Source organism: Halichoeres trimaculatus, unplaced genomic scaffold, assembly GCF_033239565.1.
Source record: "Halichoeres trimaculatus isolate MK-OKI-2021-1 unplaced genomic scaffold, fHalTri1.1 fHalTri1_scaffold_11, whole genome shotgun sequence".
NCBI lineage: Eukaryota > Metazoa > Chordata > Actinopteri > Labriformes > Labridae > Halichoeres > Halichoeres trimaculatus.
In genome coordinates, this window is record NW_027437189.1 from 3,415,941 (window position 1) to 3,433,615 (window position 17,675).

The 17,675-nt window shown below is 43.0% G+C and overlaps 1 protein-coding gene across 3 annotated transcripts in view; it reads right to left on the reverse strand.

The window, feature by feature from the left end:
- The window catches only part of magixa (MAGI family member, X-linked a), a 43,194-nt gene extending 28,026 nt beyond the window's left edge, over positions 1 to 15,168 (reverse strand). Inside the window, exon 1 of one of the 3 annotated variants that reach the window (XM_074681481.1) lies at positions 14,748 to 15,166. The gene's annotated coding sequence lies outside the window, so the exon portion shown is untranslated. Of the gene's footprint in view, positions 1 to 14,747 lie in introns of all 3 variants that reach the window. The other 2 variants (XM_074681480.1, XM_074681482.1) reach the window with 2 other exon arrangements.
- Positions 15,169 to 17,675: the final 2,507 nt, after the last annotated feature.

A 17,675-nucleotide genomic window follows, 5' to 3' on the forward strand; every position in this document is an offset into this window, starting at 1 on the left:
CTTATGTTTTGGCCTTTAGCTTGTGTTTTAGCCTTTAGCTCATGTTATATCCTTTTTGCTAATGTTATAGCCTTTAGCTCATGTTTTAGCCTTTGGCTAGTGTTTTAGCTTTATGCTCATGTTATATCCTTTTTGCTAATGTTTCAGCTTTAAGCACATGTTTTAGTCATCGGCTCATGTTTTAGGCTTAAGCTTATGTTATAGCCTTTAGCTTATGTTATATCCTTTTTGCTAATGTTTTAGCCTTTAGCTCATCCTTTGGCGTTTGGATCATGTTTTAGCCATTCACTTGTGTTTTAGCTTCAAGCTAGTGTTTAAGCTTTTAGCTCTTGTTTTAGCTTTTAGCTCGTGTTTAGCTTTTAGCTTATAGTTTAACTTTATACGTCATGTTTTAGCTTCTAGCTCATGTTTTAGCCTTTAGCTGTCTCTCTCCTGTTTAGCTTTCTTCTGCTCTTCTGTCTTTTTATGCCTTTCTACAAAACTAATCAAAGAAATTGTTTTCTGCAGAGAAAAACACAGATCTCTTTTCTCTCTACTTAACTTTGTGATGTTGTCTTAAAGACTTTAAGGTGTCGTGAATCAATCTGGTCCTACCCGTCCCAGTCATGAAGCTAAGAAGTAGCATTTAGAAATAACCGTTATTGGCGTTGATAAGGTAACTTTAAAGTCTGGATTAGGATCAGGCAGATATCTAGAAGAGAAACTTTTCAAGATCACTTAGAAACTCCTCTCAGCCCCTTGAAATTTGTTTTTGCGCCACAAAGACTTCAACAATAGATCATTAAATAATTCATCTGACATATTGTGCTGCCCTCTGCTGGTGCAAAACAGTCACATTGTCCACAAACGAACAAATATTTTAAAAATCAGTTTCAGTTTTATTAGTTTGATTATTAAAAGTTTCGGAAATGATCTTGTTTGGTTAGTTTCCTCCATGAAGCCTCGGCTCAAACAGGAAGTCAGCCTCTCTCTGTAGAGTCTCATTTAAAGGAAACATACGTATAAAACTACAGTTTAGTTTAAAGAAGCTATTTCTGTCTCTAAGAGCGTTTTGTCACCGCTCTGCTCCTCTTAAAACATCTAAACCCTCTCTCTGTTTCTCTCCTCATTCATAGAAAGCTTCCTTCTCTCCTCATTAGGAAGTAAGGAGGTAAGGAGATGAGGGTTTATTTACATCCTCCCTCCCTCTCTACCTGCAGGCTTCTCTTTCTTCTCACGTCCTCATTACGGTTTCTCTCCCCCCTCTGAACCAGGAATCCTCCAAACAAAGCTCCGTCAGGTTTCAAACCTCAGCCGCAGACGTCTTTTCATCTCCAGCTTTGACTCGTCTCCATGGAAGCAGAGCCACGTCGTGAGGAAGTGTCGAATCAGCAGAGAGCGCCTTCCTGTTCGGGACCAGTCGACTCACAGAACAGCAGATGGTGGCGGACAGCAGGGAGCCGCACACACACACACATACACAACCAGGAACACACACACACACTCCAACACAAACAGGCAGAGCGGCCGCTGACACCATTTCATCTACACACACATACACACTGCTAGACGGCGTGTATTAAATATGGATGAGCATATGTGAAGGTGGAAGTCTGAGCACAAACAAACAACGACGAGCAGAGACGCAGATTATCCCAGCTTCAAATTTGAGACGTGACACCAAACCAAACTTGGAGGAAGGATTCAAGAAAACGGACAGGAAGCTTCCAGATCAGACCCCCTACAGGTTCACACACTTCCTCCTGGAGGGAAGTAAAACAGGAGACAGAGGAAGTAAGGAAGGGCACTGAGGATGAGAGTGAGAGTAGCCTCTGTGATGTCATCCATCTGTTTCTGAAGCAGAGTTTTGAGGACTATCGTCAGAGGCCACACTGTTGGAAATATAAGCCCTCGTTTCTCCAAAGGGGGGCGCTAATACATCCAACATCTTCATCATTCTGATATTTTCTAGAGGAAGTCTCCTCAGTTTTCTTCCCACATAAAAACACGTTAGTTGTCAGGCAATATCGTCATTTTTGCACGAGGCTTGGACATGAACACGGTCACTGAAACCCTTAAGAATTGACCCAAGCAAGATCTCCTGTTCATCTGTCCTCCAGAGTTTCTCCGTCCACGTGTTTGTGGTCACACAGAAACATGAAACACAAACTGGTTTTCTCCTGTTGACGTTGTTATCGAAGGGTCTGTGCCACCACTTTGTAGAACTCTGATGTCACAGACAGAATTCTGTCTATGACATCATAGTTCTAGAACTCCTGCTGTTGCTCTGCAAACAGACTGTTTGCATGCATGCTCCTGATTGGTCGATTCTCCTTAACCTACAGACTGAAACCTGACACCTCCTCTGTGAGGTCTGAGGAGATATAAAGTGTCCTCATCAACCACCTAGGAGCTAAGGGAGGGAATAAGTGTCCCTATGATGTCACAAGGAGCTGAGAAGGGTCCTTCGTTAGTGAGAAAAGGTCTCACTCTGAACAAATCTGGATCTCAGCGTCTTCTCTCAGCAGGAGACAGGAAGTTCATTGAGCCCCGCCACAGTAAGAGCCTGACGTGCTGCTATTAACGCATCATTAACACACGCTCAACCCCCCGCACGCGCTCTCTGACGTGTCAGTCATTCAGTCGTCAGCGAACGATAAGATTCAGTGAATCAACGCTTAAAACACCCGCTTCCTGTGGAGTGTGTGTGTGTGTGTGTGTGTGTGTGTGTGTGTGTGTGTGTGTGTGTGTGTGTGTGTGTGGTACCTCTACAGATGGGCTGCTGTGTATTCAGCTGTCATTTCCAAACTCTGAGCGTTTCTGTTGGTTTCTCTCTCTCTCCCAATTCTCTTGTTGTGTCACTCGCCCAGCCTTCCTCTTTTTGACTCTCTCTCTCTCTCTCTCTCTCTCTCTCTGATAAGGCGGTCAGAGTACAGAGTGTGATGTAAGTCAGAGTGTGTGTAGGGTGTGGACTGAATAACACTCTTTATACACAGGAATGTGTGTTTGTGTGTGTGTGTGTGTTTCCCTCCTCTGTCGGGCTAAATCATTAAGCCGTTTCATAAATATTTATGACTGTTTGTTTATGAAAGCCTACAACCTGATTGGCTGATGTACCTGTCAATCATCACATCAGCTCTGTTGATATCAGGACCTTTTTGTTTCTCGTTTGACCTGCTGCAGAAGTTTAAACTGTTATAACTGTGTTTGAAGAAAAAATATGTATTAACATTTCCTTCTGGATTTTGTTGTTTTGTTGTTTTTATTAAGAATCAGGTTGGGGTCAGTTTACAGTAAGGTCAAATTCGGGCTGAAGTCAGGTTGAAGTCAGGTTGAGGTCTGGTAGGTCAGGTAAAAGTCAGGCTGAAGTCAGGTTTGAGAAAAGTCAGGTGAAAGTTAGGTTGCAGTCACGTTGAAGTAAGGAGAAATTCAGGTTGAAGTCAGGTCAGAGTCAGGTAAAAGTCAGGTCAAAATCATGTTAGGATCAGTTTGAATTCAGGTTGAGTTTAGATTAAAGTGGGATTAATTCTGGTTGAATCAGGTTGTGGTCAAAATAAAGTCAGGTAAGAGTAAAGTCACAGTGAGGTTAGAGTCAACTAGAAGTCTGGTTGAAGTTAGATCAATGTCAGGTTGAGATAAGTTGAGGTCATGCTATGGTCAGATTGAAGTTAGGCAGGACAATTAAAAAATCCAGTTGAAGTCAGGTTGGAGTTAAGTCAAAGTCAGGTTGGAGTCAGGTTGGAGCCTAGTAGAAGTCTAGTTGGAGACGGGTCAAAGTCAGGTTAGAATAAAGTCAGGATGAAGTCAGCTGAGTTCATGCTTTAGTCAGATCGAAGTCAGGTAGGGGGGTTAAAATCCAGTTGAAGTCAGGTTAAAGTGAGGTTAAAATCATGTTAATATAGGGTTCAATTTAGGTTGAGTTCAGTTTAAATCCAGGATGAATTCTGGTTGAATCAGGTAAAAGTGAGGTAGAAGGCTGGTTGGGGTCAGGTCAAAGTCAGGTTAAAGTCAGGTTGGATTAAAGTCAGGTTGATGTTGGTTGAGGTAATGCTAAAATCAGGTTGAAGTCAGGTAGGACAGTAAAAAATCCTGTTAGAGTCAGGTTGAAATTAGGTTGGAGTCAAATTAAAGTAGGGTTAAAGTCAGGTCAAAGTCAACTTAAAGTCAGGTTGGAGTAAAGTCAGGCTGAAGTCAGGTTGGAGTCAGGGTAAAGTCAGACCAAAGTCAGGCTAAAGTGAGGTTAAAATCTGGTTGAATCAGGTAAAAGTGAGGTGAAAGTCTAGTTGGGGTTAGATCAAAGTCAGGCTGAAGTTGGTTGAGGACATGCTAAAGTCAGATTGAAGTCAGGTAGGAAAGTTTAAAATACAGTTTTTATCAGGTTGAAGTTTGGCTAAACTCAGGTTGGAGTCAAGTTGAAATAAGGTTTAAGTCATGACAAAGTCAGGTTAAAGTAAGGTCAAAATCACATCAGGATCAGTTTTAATTCAGGTTGAGTGCAGTTTAAAGTCAGGATGAATTCTGGTTGGAGTTAATTCTAAGTCAGGTTAAAGTCAAAGTCAGGCTAAAGTCAGGTTAAGTAAGGTTAATATCAGGTTGAATTCAGGCTGAGTCCAATTTAAAGTCAGGTTGAATCTGGTTGAAGTCAGGATGAAATCAGGTCAGAGTAAAGTCAAAGTTTGGTTGGAGTCATGATGAAGTTAGATTAAAGTCAGATAGAAGTCTGGTTGTAGTCAGAAAAATATAGAGTTTAATGTTTGTTTAAAGTGAGGTCAAAGCCAAACTGAAGTCAGGTCAAAGTCAGATGGTGACTGGATGACAGATAAATGTATTTCTCTGCTGACAGATGGACTGACCTGTGTTCAGTCTGACCAGTGTTTTCCTGATGGACTCAGCGCAGACGGGCTGCATGCTGTGAAATGATGATGATGATGATGATAATTTAATGATACTTGTTGCATTATAATCAGATCTGATGGATCTCTGCAGAGTTCAGATGACCCTGATGGGAGGCTTTAAAGGATGAACGATGTTCAAAGTCCATCAGCTGATATTAAACAGGATGAGAGAAGAGATGAAACCAAAACACTCGTCCTGACAGCAGCAGGAACAAAAACTGAGCGAGACGGAGAAAAAAAAAAAAACAGGTTTTAAAGGACGGCAGAGAAATGTGAGTAAAATCTGAGCTCGTCTCTTCGATCGTTTAAGCGTTTAGTGAGAACAAAGACACGTCTCTGAGGACGAGGAGGAGGTTTATGTCCAGATAAAAAATTAAAGAGAAGAAATAATTCATGTAAGAGTTAGAGTACATGTTCCTGTGCGTGTGTGTGTGTGGGTTTGAATCAGTGGGTCATATGTAGGCCAGTCACACACACACACACACATCCTCTTACAGTATGTATATATGTGTGTGTATGCTTCACTGTGGCCTCGTTTCTTTGTTTTCTGTCAAACTGCATGCAACCTATTTTCATCTGTGAGCGCCTACATGTGTGTGTGTGTGTGCCTATATATGTGTGTGTGTTCAGCTGGAAGCCGACTGACATTTCGAGCATCTCTAATGAGGCTGCAGATCTTCAGACGGAGCTCTTTAAACGAGCTCTGACACTGAAACAGGAGAGACGCTGAGGGTGAGCCGAGGAGAACCACTCTGATCTACTTACAGGAAACAGAAAGATCCTGGGAGTGATACCTCGCTGTCAACACAAGATCTTTACATGTCAAAACATACCCCAATCACAACAAACAACACAACGAGGAAACTTTAGAAAGTGAGGCTGATGTGCAGCTTCATTAACACCTGTGTTCTCTGAGCTGTCCAGCAGGGGGCGACTCTCAAATCTTACATCTTTTTTTCATTTAAAAGATGTCATTCTTTTGGTCTGTTCTCATTCTATTACTTTGATGTCATCTTATTGTTATGCTGTCATTCTAATATCACAATGTCATTATGCTGCTTCGAAGCCATTTCATTGTTATGATGTCTCAATATTGCTCTGATGTACCTCTACTGTTATGACGTCTACAGAAGGTGGAGCTACAACATTGCAGACCGTTGATTGGTCAAGAGAATCGTCACTTCCTGTGCGACAGCGGCAGCACGTCTCCTGGAGGCACACAGACTTCTCTGAAAAAAGCTTGATTGTTCTTTGTATCAAAGAGCTACATGCCAATCACAGAGAGGACGAAATGCTGAATGTCTTCCATCTATGCTCTTTGTTTACTGTGTGGCGTTTTTCTTCTTCATTGGATTTATTAGCGGTGTCAACTGTGTTTCGCTGCTATGGCTTCACGCTAATGTTTAACAGCTGTGGCTTTCGCATCCGGCGTACACACCGCCTACCAGGAGAGGGCACAGTTTGCTGTGGAAACACAAACAGAATCAGGCTTAACTGTACCACACTGTGCCAAACCGTACTGAACCGAACCGGTCTGCTTGGTGGAAATGCGGCTTCAGTCATGACTCAGCCATCTCCAGCTAGTCCAAAATGTCGCTGCACGCTTTTTAACAAACACTCGCCATTTCAAACATGTTTCTCCTGTTTTATCTTCCTATCACTGGCTTCCTGTTTCTTTTAGATTTGATTTTAAATTGCTACTTTTTGTTTTTAAAGCTCTTAATGGCCTTGTCTCACAGAGTTACTGTGTGTTGGAGCCCCAGTAGCGCCTTTTGGTCCTCAAATCAGCTCTTGCTGGAAGTCCCCAGAGCAAGGACTAAACACTGGGGTGATGGGAGCTTTTTCGGTTTGGACTAAGCTGCCCCTTGAAATACGTACCACCACTGACTTTAAGCTTTTTAAATCCAGTTTTCAAACCTATTTCTTCAGACTGGCTTTTAACAAACAGTAATGGGGTGAGATATTCTTGCCATTTTTATTGAATTGTATTGTATATTCATTGTATTAAACTGAATCTTTGTGTCTTGATTTTAATGGAAAGCACTTTGGTCACCCTGTGTGTTGTAAAGGGCTCTACAAAATAAAGTTGATTGACTGATTGATTGATTTCTTCTATTGCTTTGATGTCATCACTTTCTTGTATTGTGTTGCTTTAACACTGTTATGGTGGGATTATGTTATGTCATTCTGTTGCTTTGAAGTCATTCTTTAGTAATGATGTCATTTCTTTATTTTATTGTAATGTTTTCATTTTACTGTTATGATGTTATTCTACTGCTTTGACATCATTCTATGTTATGATTCCATTCTATTGTGATGTCATTCTAATTCTTTTTATGTCATTGTATTATGTTGTCATTCTATAGTTTCAATGTAATTCCATTGTTATGATGTCATTCTATTCCTTTATGTCACTTTATTGCTTTGATCTCATTCTATTGCCCTCCATCTTTGGTTCCTCTGACATCACTGTGAGTACGTCCATATTTGTTTAAGTCTTTGTTTAAATCGCCTCCTTGTGGGCTGGCTGTGGCTCGGTGGTAGAGTGGGTGCTCTCTGAATTGGAAGGTTGGTCGTTTGACCCCTGAGGTGTCTTAGTGTGAGACACTGACCTCGACACTGCCCCCTGCTGGCTGTGTCAGCAGTGTGTGGACGAGCAGAAACAGCAGCTCAGATCTGAAGCTCTCAGTTCTTCAGTAAACGCTCTGTTTGATACCCGCTGATCTGACAAACTGTTCAACACTCTGCCCCATCATTAGACAGAAGACCTGACTCCGTGTGTGTGTGAGTGTGTGTGTGTGTGTGTGATCAGCTGTTCCTCTCAGTCTGATGATTAATCCCTCGTCAGCTTTGAGGAAGCGTCTCATTCACTGCTCGTTAGCTCCACTCTGCTCTGAGCGCGTCGTAGAAGATCTTTGATGTAAAAGACTACAACTCCCAGAGGGAGCGTGTGAGTCATGAGTCAGTGTTTGTTATGAATGATGTGTGAGAGAAAAGAGCTGCGAGCCTCGAGGTGACGCCGCCGCCGCCGCCACTGCTGCCGCCGTCTGATGCTGACAGGTCGCTCCTCAGAGACGCATTAGTGAGCGCGCTGTAAAAAACTCTCCGTTAGAAACGCTCAGAGCGGGAACTCCTCGGTGTCAGGACTCCAGCCGTCTGGAACGGATCCAGATCTGGTGTATTATCGACGTAGTTCTCGTTGCAGCGGTCGCGGGATCTCCTGCTCTAGGTGGCGTTTTGGAAACAAACGAGGGAGGAAGGAGCCCAGACGGGTAGAGCAGAGACGTACCCGAAGCAGACCTGGAAGAAGTCTGACATAAATGCTCTGGGTGAAGTTGTACCAGCAGGGGGCAGGCCACAGATCCCCAACAGGACAGGAACTAAAGTCCCTGAAACTCTGAGGCCAGGAGGAGGAAGAGGAGCTGCTCCTCCTCCTCTAACGCTGAGCGTCTGTGACAGCCGCTGTCACACTGAATCTACCCACAGCGAGCAGCCTCTGATGACATCATCACTACACAGGACAGAGTCTTCGATGATGTCATCCATAGACAAGTCAGCTGATGTTCACTAAGAGACGAGCTGAGTGATCTGATGAGATTTTATTCTCACATCCTCAGATTATTCCTCGTCGTATAAACGTATAAACATCAGATAATGAAACGGAGGTTTTCTGGAGGCCCGGGTTCAGATGGAGACTGTGTTTTCTGGCACAGAGCTGGACTGGAGCTGAGTCAGACTGCAGAGACTGAAGCTGCTGACGGATCACATCCAGACTCAAACTCAGAGTTAGAAACAGAGCCGTGATCCTGAAACCATCACACACGTCCTGTTAACACAGCGCCTCTCTTCTTCTGTGGTTTCCTCTCTTTTAATCTTCAAATCCTCACCTCCCTCTGACCCCGTCCATGTTTTCGTTCTACACTTTACATCAGAGTGTGAGACCACTGTATTTAACAACCAAATAAACAGCAGAGTGAGACCTCTTGATGTTGTTTTGTTCAGACTCTCTGATATTAACAAGCAACCGAACCGACTAATACTTTCTGAAATAGCTACATGATCTCTCTCCTGGTGTTTGGCCATCAAATCTATTCTTTTGATTCATTCTTGAACCAAAGAAACTGAAATAAACTGAGCCAAAGTCTCCAACAGGAGAGGAGCAGAGAGACCTGAGCATGTGAGTCACTGGAACAGCCTGAGGGCTCAGTGAACCAAACCGAGTCCAGCTTCTTCCTCAGCTCAGGAAGGTCAGAGCGAGTCTGAGACAGTCTTTAAGATCACACAGAAACAAAACATCCACATAGAACTTCATCTAAAAAGTGCAGTTCCTTTAGTGTCCACTAGAGTCTGTCTCCAGCAGTGAGTCAGTCCCCATAGAACTCCATGTTAGGATGAACTGCAGTTCCCTAAGTGTCCACTAGGGGCTTCTACCTTCATTTTGCTCTCTCAGCTTCTTTTAGTCTGTTGAATTAGCAACAGACTTTCACTCAATGATTTTGCCACATCCACAAACTGTTTAGCTTTGATAGCTTAGCATTCGCCCCCTTCTCCCAAACTCTAACCTCTCCAAAGACGGTTTAGTTAACCAACATGGTGGACACTAAGGCTGCAAGATTAGTCACTAAAAGATTTTTTTACTTGAATGACCTGGGAGAAGCCAGATCTTATGGTGTTTATTCTTCCCCAGCTAGCTTAGCTTAGCATATACCCTAGAAAACTCTGATTCAGGATTTTCACTTCAAGTTTTCTATAAGAAGCACTGTAACATTCAACATGTCATACGTCTCCTAAAGTACTAATAACAACAAAGAAAACTTAGCGCTAGCTTGATGCTAACGTTTATGGGAAATTGCATTGATATTGGCTATCAATAAAACTTTATATTTAGAGCAGAATTTCAACTTTTATCACAGAAACACATCACAGTTAGTCTTTATAAACAATACTGAAAACTCCACGTCATAATACTGACAGGTAAATGTTCGCAGACAGGAAGAGAAAAGAAAAGTTACTGCACGCTTATGGCTGACTTCACAACTACAACTCAAAGTAGACACTAACAAAGTCATGTGACATGCCATCTTTACTTGTTTTATTTATTTTAGTCCAGAGATCTAGGATCCATGTGCAAAAGTTTTACTTATTTTTATTTCTTCATGTCGAGATACCTGGGCTAACTGGCCAAGTTCATATTTATTTACCTATAAACTATATAAGATGTTGACACAGAAACCTGTAAATAGTATCTATAAGGAACAAGATGGATTTTTTTCAATTTTTTTTTAAAGTTAATCAGCGCTATAAACATTTTGTGAAAAATATTGTGCCAGAGAACCATGATCTCAGTTGTAAGCAAAAAAAATGTGATTCACATTATTACCAGAATCGTGCCACCATAGTGGTGACCAAAACAGCTAATTTTTTAAAATAAATTTGCAAAAGTTAAAAAAGAGTGAAATTGCAAAAATTTGCAAAAATTAAAAAAAAAAGAATTTTGCAGTTTCATTTTTTTAAGTTACGCAATTTTTTGAAATATTGCACTTTTTGAAATTTCAATTTGAAAATGTAATAATTCACAGTAATTTACAAAAAAATTTTTTTTTACAAAAATTATAAACAAGTTTGAAATTTTAAAAAAATTGCAAAAATTAAAAAGATTTGGATTAATAAATTTGCAAAAATATCTACTTTTTTGATAATAATAATGCTCAAATGATCAGTTATTGTTGTTTCCTAATGTCTTGCTAAGTATCATTCATGTACAGTAACAGAAGTTTCTTTGTACCTCTACTAACAGGTTAATCTCTCTGCTAAAGACAAGACTAAACTTAATTTGACAGAATTACTAAATATGAAAAAATCTTTACTCAGTGTGTAACAGACTGGTTGCCGTAGCTCTCTGTGGATCACCTGAGCATCGCTCTGAGTTTATCTCCAGGTGAAGCTGATGAGCAGCATCATGACTGGAACTTCCTCTTCCTGTGTCCTCACTCAGGAGAAAAGCTCAGGTCAGCTCTAATCTGATGTGTTTTTATTTCCTGTTTCCGTGTCATCTCTGCTCTCTCCACATTCCTGCACCCCCCCCCCCCCCCCCCCCCCCCCCCCCCCCCCCGCTCTGTTGATCTGTCTGTTGGTTTATTTCAGTTTGTTCAGTCATGTGTCTGCAGAGCTGGGTAAATATTAACCTGAGGACACTCTCAGCGTCCTCTGAACAACACACACAAAAACACAGATACACACACAGAGAGAAACACACACTGCGCTGCCGCTCTGACTGAATGTTTTCACCTCCACTTCCTTTAAATTCCCTCTGAACCATCTCTGAGCTGAAACCCAAACACAGACCGGAGCAGAAACCACAGAGATCTGACAGGTCGTACTGTCGGTTAGAAACACGTTCACGGTCTTTATCCTAACCTCCCTCAGCCGGACTGTTTGGGTCGTCTAACCCACAGAAACCATCCAGATATACAGTACAAAGCATGGAGCGGCAGTCTGAGGTGAGGTTTAGGTCACCGTTAAAGGTACAGTCTGCAGAATTTTCCCTAAAAAAAGTCAACTATTACAGGAATAGTGCTGCTCAACAGTCTCCTCTGGGCCTCTATACATGTCTGTCAGTGTCTGTGTCTGCCTCAACCCCCCTCCTCTGCCTTGCGTCCAATGTGCCAGTGACTTTGCGAGTGGCACAGAGGAAGAAAAACAACCAAAGTGAAACGAGACTTCAAACATATGAAGCTTTTTCCTAAACTTTTACTCACTTACAGGAACTTGGAGAGCAGCACGGAACAATGAGAGATGTAAGTTAGCTGTTAGCTAACCGGGTATGTGTCAAACACGCGTGATACGCTTGTGCTAACATGTCAAGTCAGGTGCACAGCTCTAGAGTCTCTCCCACTCAGAAACACAATGCTTAAGGTGGTTGCTGGGCTAGTGTGTGTTTGCGTCGTCACGATCGGAGGCTGTGTGCGCCACGGCTGCCACTGATTCAAGAAGGAGGAGCTCATTTTGAATGTTGTTAAGTAACAAGTGACGAAATTTTCAGCAGAATACCTTTAATGTGTCTGCTGTGTTTGAGTTCAGTACAGTCACCGTACTACAGGATACCTTTGCTCCTGCTAACAGATGCTGATGATGTCATCCATCTGTTTCTGAAGCAGAGTTTTGAGGACCATCATCAAAGGTCACCATGCTAGAAATGTAAGCTTTCTTTTCAAACATGTTTGTTGTTAAAAATAATAACAACACCTTTGCATAAAACACAAACAAGGTTACTGAAATAATTTCTGGTGTTTGTGGTGAGTCTGAGTCTGACAGTAAACAGTAAGTACCACAGAAGCTTCACTCTGTCCTCTTTCAGGGGTATTAGGCTGAAACACAAACTGAAGAAGCAAGGTCTTCAAAAGAGGAGGAGGAGGAGGAGGAAGAGGAGGAGGATTAGGTCTGCACCTCAGAGTTCTACAAAGTCATTAATATTGATCTCAGACATTAACAACTTTGTAGAACTCTGAGGTCATGGACAGAATTCTGTCTATGACCTCAGAGTTCTAGAACTTCTGCTGTTGCTCTGCAAACAGACTGTTTTGCATGCATGCTCCTGATTGGTCGATACGTACTGTGGCCGAGACCCGCCACCGATGCAAACAATAAAGAAACACAGCAAACAAAAATTTAAAAAAACGCTGCAAACAATAAAGAGACGCTGTTACAAATTAAAAAAGAAACGCCGCTGCAAATAAAAGAAACACCGCAGCAAATTAAAAAGTTAACGCTGTAAATAAAAAAGGCACGCTGCAACGGAAGTGGATTACCGGGGGCTATATTTGCCGACGCACCAGCGTTTCTTGAGAGGAGAAGTTGGCGAAGAAGAAGAAAACGGGTGGAAATTGTCAAACGAAAAAGAAAATAAGTGAAAATGCTAGTGTTTAATGTCACTGTGTGTACTTTCTACTGTGTTTTTTGGTTAGGCCGTGTAGCCCCAGGTTTGACGGTTTAACGTCTAACTGGGGGATGCTGGTGTACTGTTAGCTTCGGCTAACACGGGGAAACATTAAACACTAGCATCACTGCAGCGTGCCTTTTTTATTTGCAGCGTTAACTTTTTTATTTGCAGCGTTAACCTTTTAATTTGCTGCAGTGTTTATTTTATTTGCAGTGGTGTTTCTTTTTTAATTTGTAACAGCGTATTTTTGTTTGCAGCGCTTTTTATTTTTGTTTGCTGTGTTTCTTTATTGTTTGCAGGTACTTTTGTTTTGCATCGGTGGCGGGTCTCGGCCACTGTTGATTCTCCTCAGATGCTGTGATAGTGAACAGATGATGTTGATATGTTTAACTCCTCCAAAAACATCCACCTCCAGCTTCTCCGGTCATGTCCAGCTCCCCATGCTAACATGCTACATGCTACTTCAGGACAGGTGCTGACAGATCTCTCATGTAAGTGACGTAGACTCTGCAGCGAGGTGTAGGGACTGAGATCACCTCCTCCTCACCTGACCTCACCTGCAGCCTGCTGCACACCTCCTCCTCCTCCTCTGTGGAGGCACAGGTCCACGGTTCATCCTGACACTGATCCTGGATCAGCCATCAGGAGGAGGTCTGTGTTAAACAGAGGAGCTGCACACACACGTTGAGAGAGTGTGTGTGAGTCACCTTCTCTCAGGTAGAGTCAGTCTGAGCCGACTCCTGATGATCTGTCAGGAACATCTCCATCCGAACCAACACAGACTCATTACCCAGAATCCCCCTGCAGGGACCAGGTCTACTTTCAGTTTCAGGGACATTAAAGGGTTATGAGGTCAGGCTTGGGGCGATGCAGCGCTCGGTTCTGCACATGTGTACACACACCTTTACAAAACAGCTGATTCTGTACGATCGAGGACGCTTTATGGATCTGTAGACCGACGGGGACTGCAGGTCTGGTTTTTCCCTCTGCAGTCTGTGCAGTGTTTTACATTTAGAGGTCAAAGGTCACAGATATCTTCAGTCTCATAAACATGTTTTTAAGGCGGCAGAGAAACAGGAAGCTGACACACACACACGTTCTCAGGTTGGAGGATCAGATAAAAACACCAAAGAAGAAGAGCAACAAACATCATCAGGACCAGGTCCAGTTTGACCCGGATCACCTCCTGCTGCCCTCTCTAACACACCAACACGCTGCCACACTCCAACCTGCTCCTCTACAACAACACAGCACCTCCTCACAGCCCGGTCCCCCTCACTGTGAGAAAAATCACCTCCACACACACCTCAACACACACACACACACACACAGCTACACCTGCATCCAGCCATCAAAAACACAGCTCCTTCATCAGTCACCTCCAGCCTCACCTCCTCCTCCTGCTCCTCCTGCTACCATTCATTAAAGGCAGGGAGCAGACAAAGAGCAGCTTCTATAGCGCAGATCAGCTGTAAACACACACACACACACACACACACACACACACACACACACACACACACACACACACACACACACACACACGCTGAAACACACACAGTGTCAGTCACACAAATCCCAAAGCAGCTGGTAGTGTTCAGTGAAACACGGTGACAGATGAGACCTTCAGGTCCACACACACACACACACACACACGAACACACACATACACTAAAACACACAGTGTAACACACACGCTCGGTGCCTCTGATGGAGGTGGTGGAGGAGGCACCGACCCTCCTCGGCTCTCCTCCCCGGGCTGCGGGCTGCATGTGTCGGTGTGAATGTGCTGACGGAGCCGTTTGTACCTGCAGGAGTCCGAGCCCCATCAAACGGCCGAGCGCGCGCCTCTCCGCCTCGTGCCTCTCAGTCCGTTAACACACACACACACTCCTCTCTGTCACACACACACACCTGGACCCGCTGCTCCTCACCTTCATATCTGCTCCGTGGTTCCTCCGGTTCTCCTCTCAGCCCCGCGCCTCCTCTCTCCTCCTCTCTCCGCTCCGTTGAATCCTCTCCGGGCTCTCCGTGTATTGATCGCTCCCTCGGTGCTGCTGCTGCCACTGCTGCGTGCGCGTGCGCAAGAGCGTGCGCAGTGAGCGTGCGCGTCGGTGCGTGATGTCCACTGCAGGTAAAAACGCAAAGCATCGAGAGGTGGAAGATCACACACACACACACACTCACACACTCAGACTCAAAGAAGGAGACACTCACACATGCAGCAGCGGTTACACACACTGACACACACTCCAACACGAGCACGCGTGTTCCCTCAGTGTGTGTGTGTACGTGTGTGTGTGTGCCTGCAGGTAGCTGTGCAGCAGCAGCTTAATGGGGCTTTACTACACTGAGAGCAACGATGAGTGAATGTCTCTCCCTCTCTGTCACACACACACACACACTCAAACACACAGGCAATAAGGAAAGAGAGGGTGATGATAAAAGACGTGTGTGCGCGCGTGCGTGTGTGAGTAGAGGGGGCGGGGCAAGAGGAAGGGAAAGGGAAGGAAATGAGAGAGTGCTCCACCTTCAGGGGGCGGAGTCAGGGATGAGGGGGGTATTCAGGGTAATGGGCTGACATCAGCGAGTGTGTGTGTGTGTGTTTGAGTCTGTGTGAGTCTGTGTGTGTGTGACAGAGGTGTGTGTTTCTCCTCCATCACCCCTGACTCAGACTGTTATGATAAACTGTAGTTCCCTGAGTGTCCACTAGAGGCTGTCCTCTACAGTGAGTCAGTCCCCATAGAGCTCCATGTTAGTGTGTGTTAACCTCTATATGTGTGTGTAAACTCTTTATGTTTAATGTCTTCAGAGGAAGTGATGTCATCAGCGCAGTAAACAATGCCTTTTTATTTTCAGAGATGAACATCTTCTCTGTGAATCTGATCCTTATAATGTGGATTTAATGTCCTACATTTCCCATAATGCATCTGCAGAGTTTAACTAAACGTGCTGGATAGACTCTCCATCTGGATCTTTGAATATTTATCAGTTGCTCCCTACACACACACACACACACACACACACACACACACACACACACACACACACACACACACACACACACACATTTTGCTGAGATCAGCATCTCTCCAAAGATCCTCTATTGCTGCAGAGATCTCCATCTGCAGGACTTCATGAATAAAGTGTTTCTCTTTATGATCAGTGGCTACTGAGCTGTGACTCTACTGTCTGACTGTACTGAAGTGTGTGTATCTGTGTGTGTGTGATGCAGTTGTTTCACACATTTGCTCTTAGTTTGATCCTCTGGCTCTAAAATAAAAAAAACAACCATGCAAAACAGCACAGATACAAAAAGAAAACTGTCAGCTCATAAAAAAAACAAACACAAAAACATAAGAACAGGATGTCCTTGAGTCGTGTTGTGACCCGAAATTCTGCGAAAGTCTGATTTTTACCCCTAAATACCCTCTTAATCTCTATATACTATTTAAATACATGTATTATAGTTTATATTAATGGGAAATCAGTACAGACATTTAAAATAGAAATTTCAATCAAAATAAAATAAAAATAATATAATGCAATAAAATATAGTAAAATAAATTAAAATAAAAAATATATATTCTTTGGCGTCATTAAGTTAAAACAATGTAAGTTGAGGACCGCCTGTAGTCAAAAAAAGAAAAGAAAAATTAATAAATAATTGTAAAAGGCCCCAGATAAAAAAAGAACTTAAAGAAAAACACAAAAATATATAAAAAAATTTGATCTAACTGTGTTTACTCAGGATAGAAACACCTGGACACACTCACACACCTGTGTGTGACACCTATAGGGATGGATAACAAATAATTTACTTTTATTCCAACCAAATTCTGTCTGTGGTACCAAATACCAAATTAAGTAAAATCAAACTGTACCATGTTTTGGTACCTGAATGCATCTCTGTGACTGTGAGGAAGTGGAAGAGTAGGCGATTTTCCAATGCCGAATATAAACGCAGCACTGCGACTTTATATATTGGAAAATAAACATGTTAGATTGGAAAAACTTTAAAATTGTATTACAAAACAAATAAAAATCTATACCTGTGTAAACACACACACAAAAGTACTGAAAACTGGTGCCACTGAGTACCGATACCAACTGCTGGGTACCGTATGACCAAAGTTCTGAAAAGTTCCCTGTTCAGCCTCTTTTTAGCAGAAATAAACACAATGTTCATTTGTTCATATCTTCTGTAAGCCACAGTGTTTGGTGTTCAGTGTTTATGGTGTGTGTGTGTGTGTGTGTGTGTGTGTGTGTGTGTGTGTGTGTGTGTGTGTGTGTGTGTTCATTGTCTTTGTCACCTCCTGTCCTCCTCTGGTGGGTGCTGCCCTCTACAGGGTTAAGGAGGCGCTCTGAGACAGTCCTCTAACCATCAGCTGTGTGTGTATGTGTGTGTGTGCGTGTGTGTGTGTGTGTGTGTGTGTGTGTGTGTGTGTGTGTGTGTGTGTGTGTGTGTGTGTGTGTGTTTGCCACATCCTGCTCCAGAGTGTTTATTCTCTGAGGGGCTCTAATCAATAGCTCTCTCTCCACACACACACACACACACACACACACACACACACACACACACACACACACACACACACACACACACACACACACACACACACACACACTCAATGCTGTCATATGAATAAGTCTTAATGATCTCATCATCTGCTCTCTGTGTGTTTTATATTTGTCTATGTGTGTGTGTGTGTGTGTGTGTGTGTGTGTTTTCTGTTTTTCTGAGGACCCTGACAGTCAAAGGCAGGACTTAAAGGCGTAATATTAATTATATTTATTATATTCAAAACAGTAAAATCTGTTGAATGTGTGCCTTCTGTTCAGCTTTAATTTCCTCCATTTAT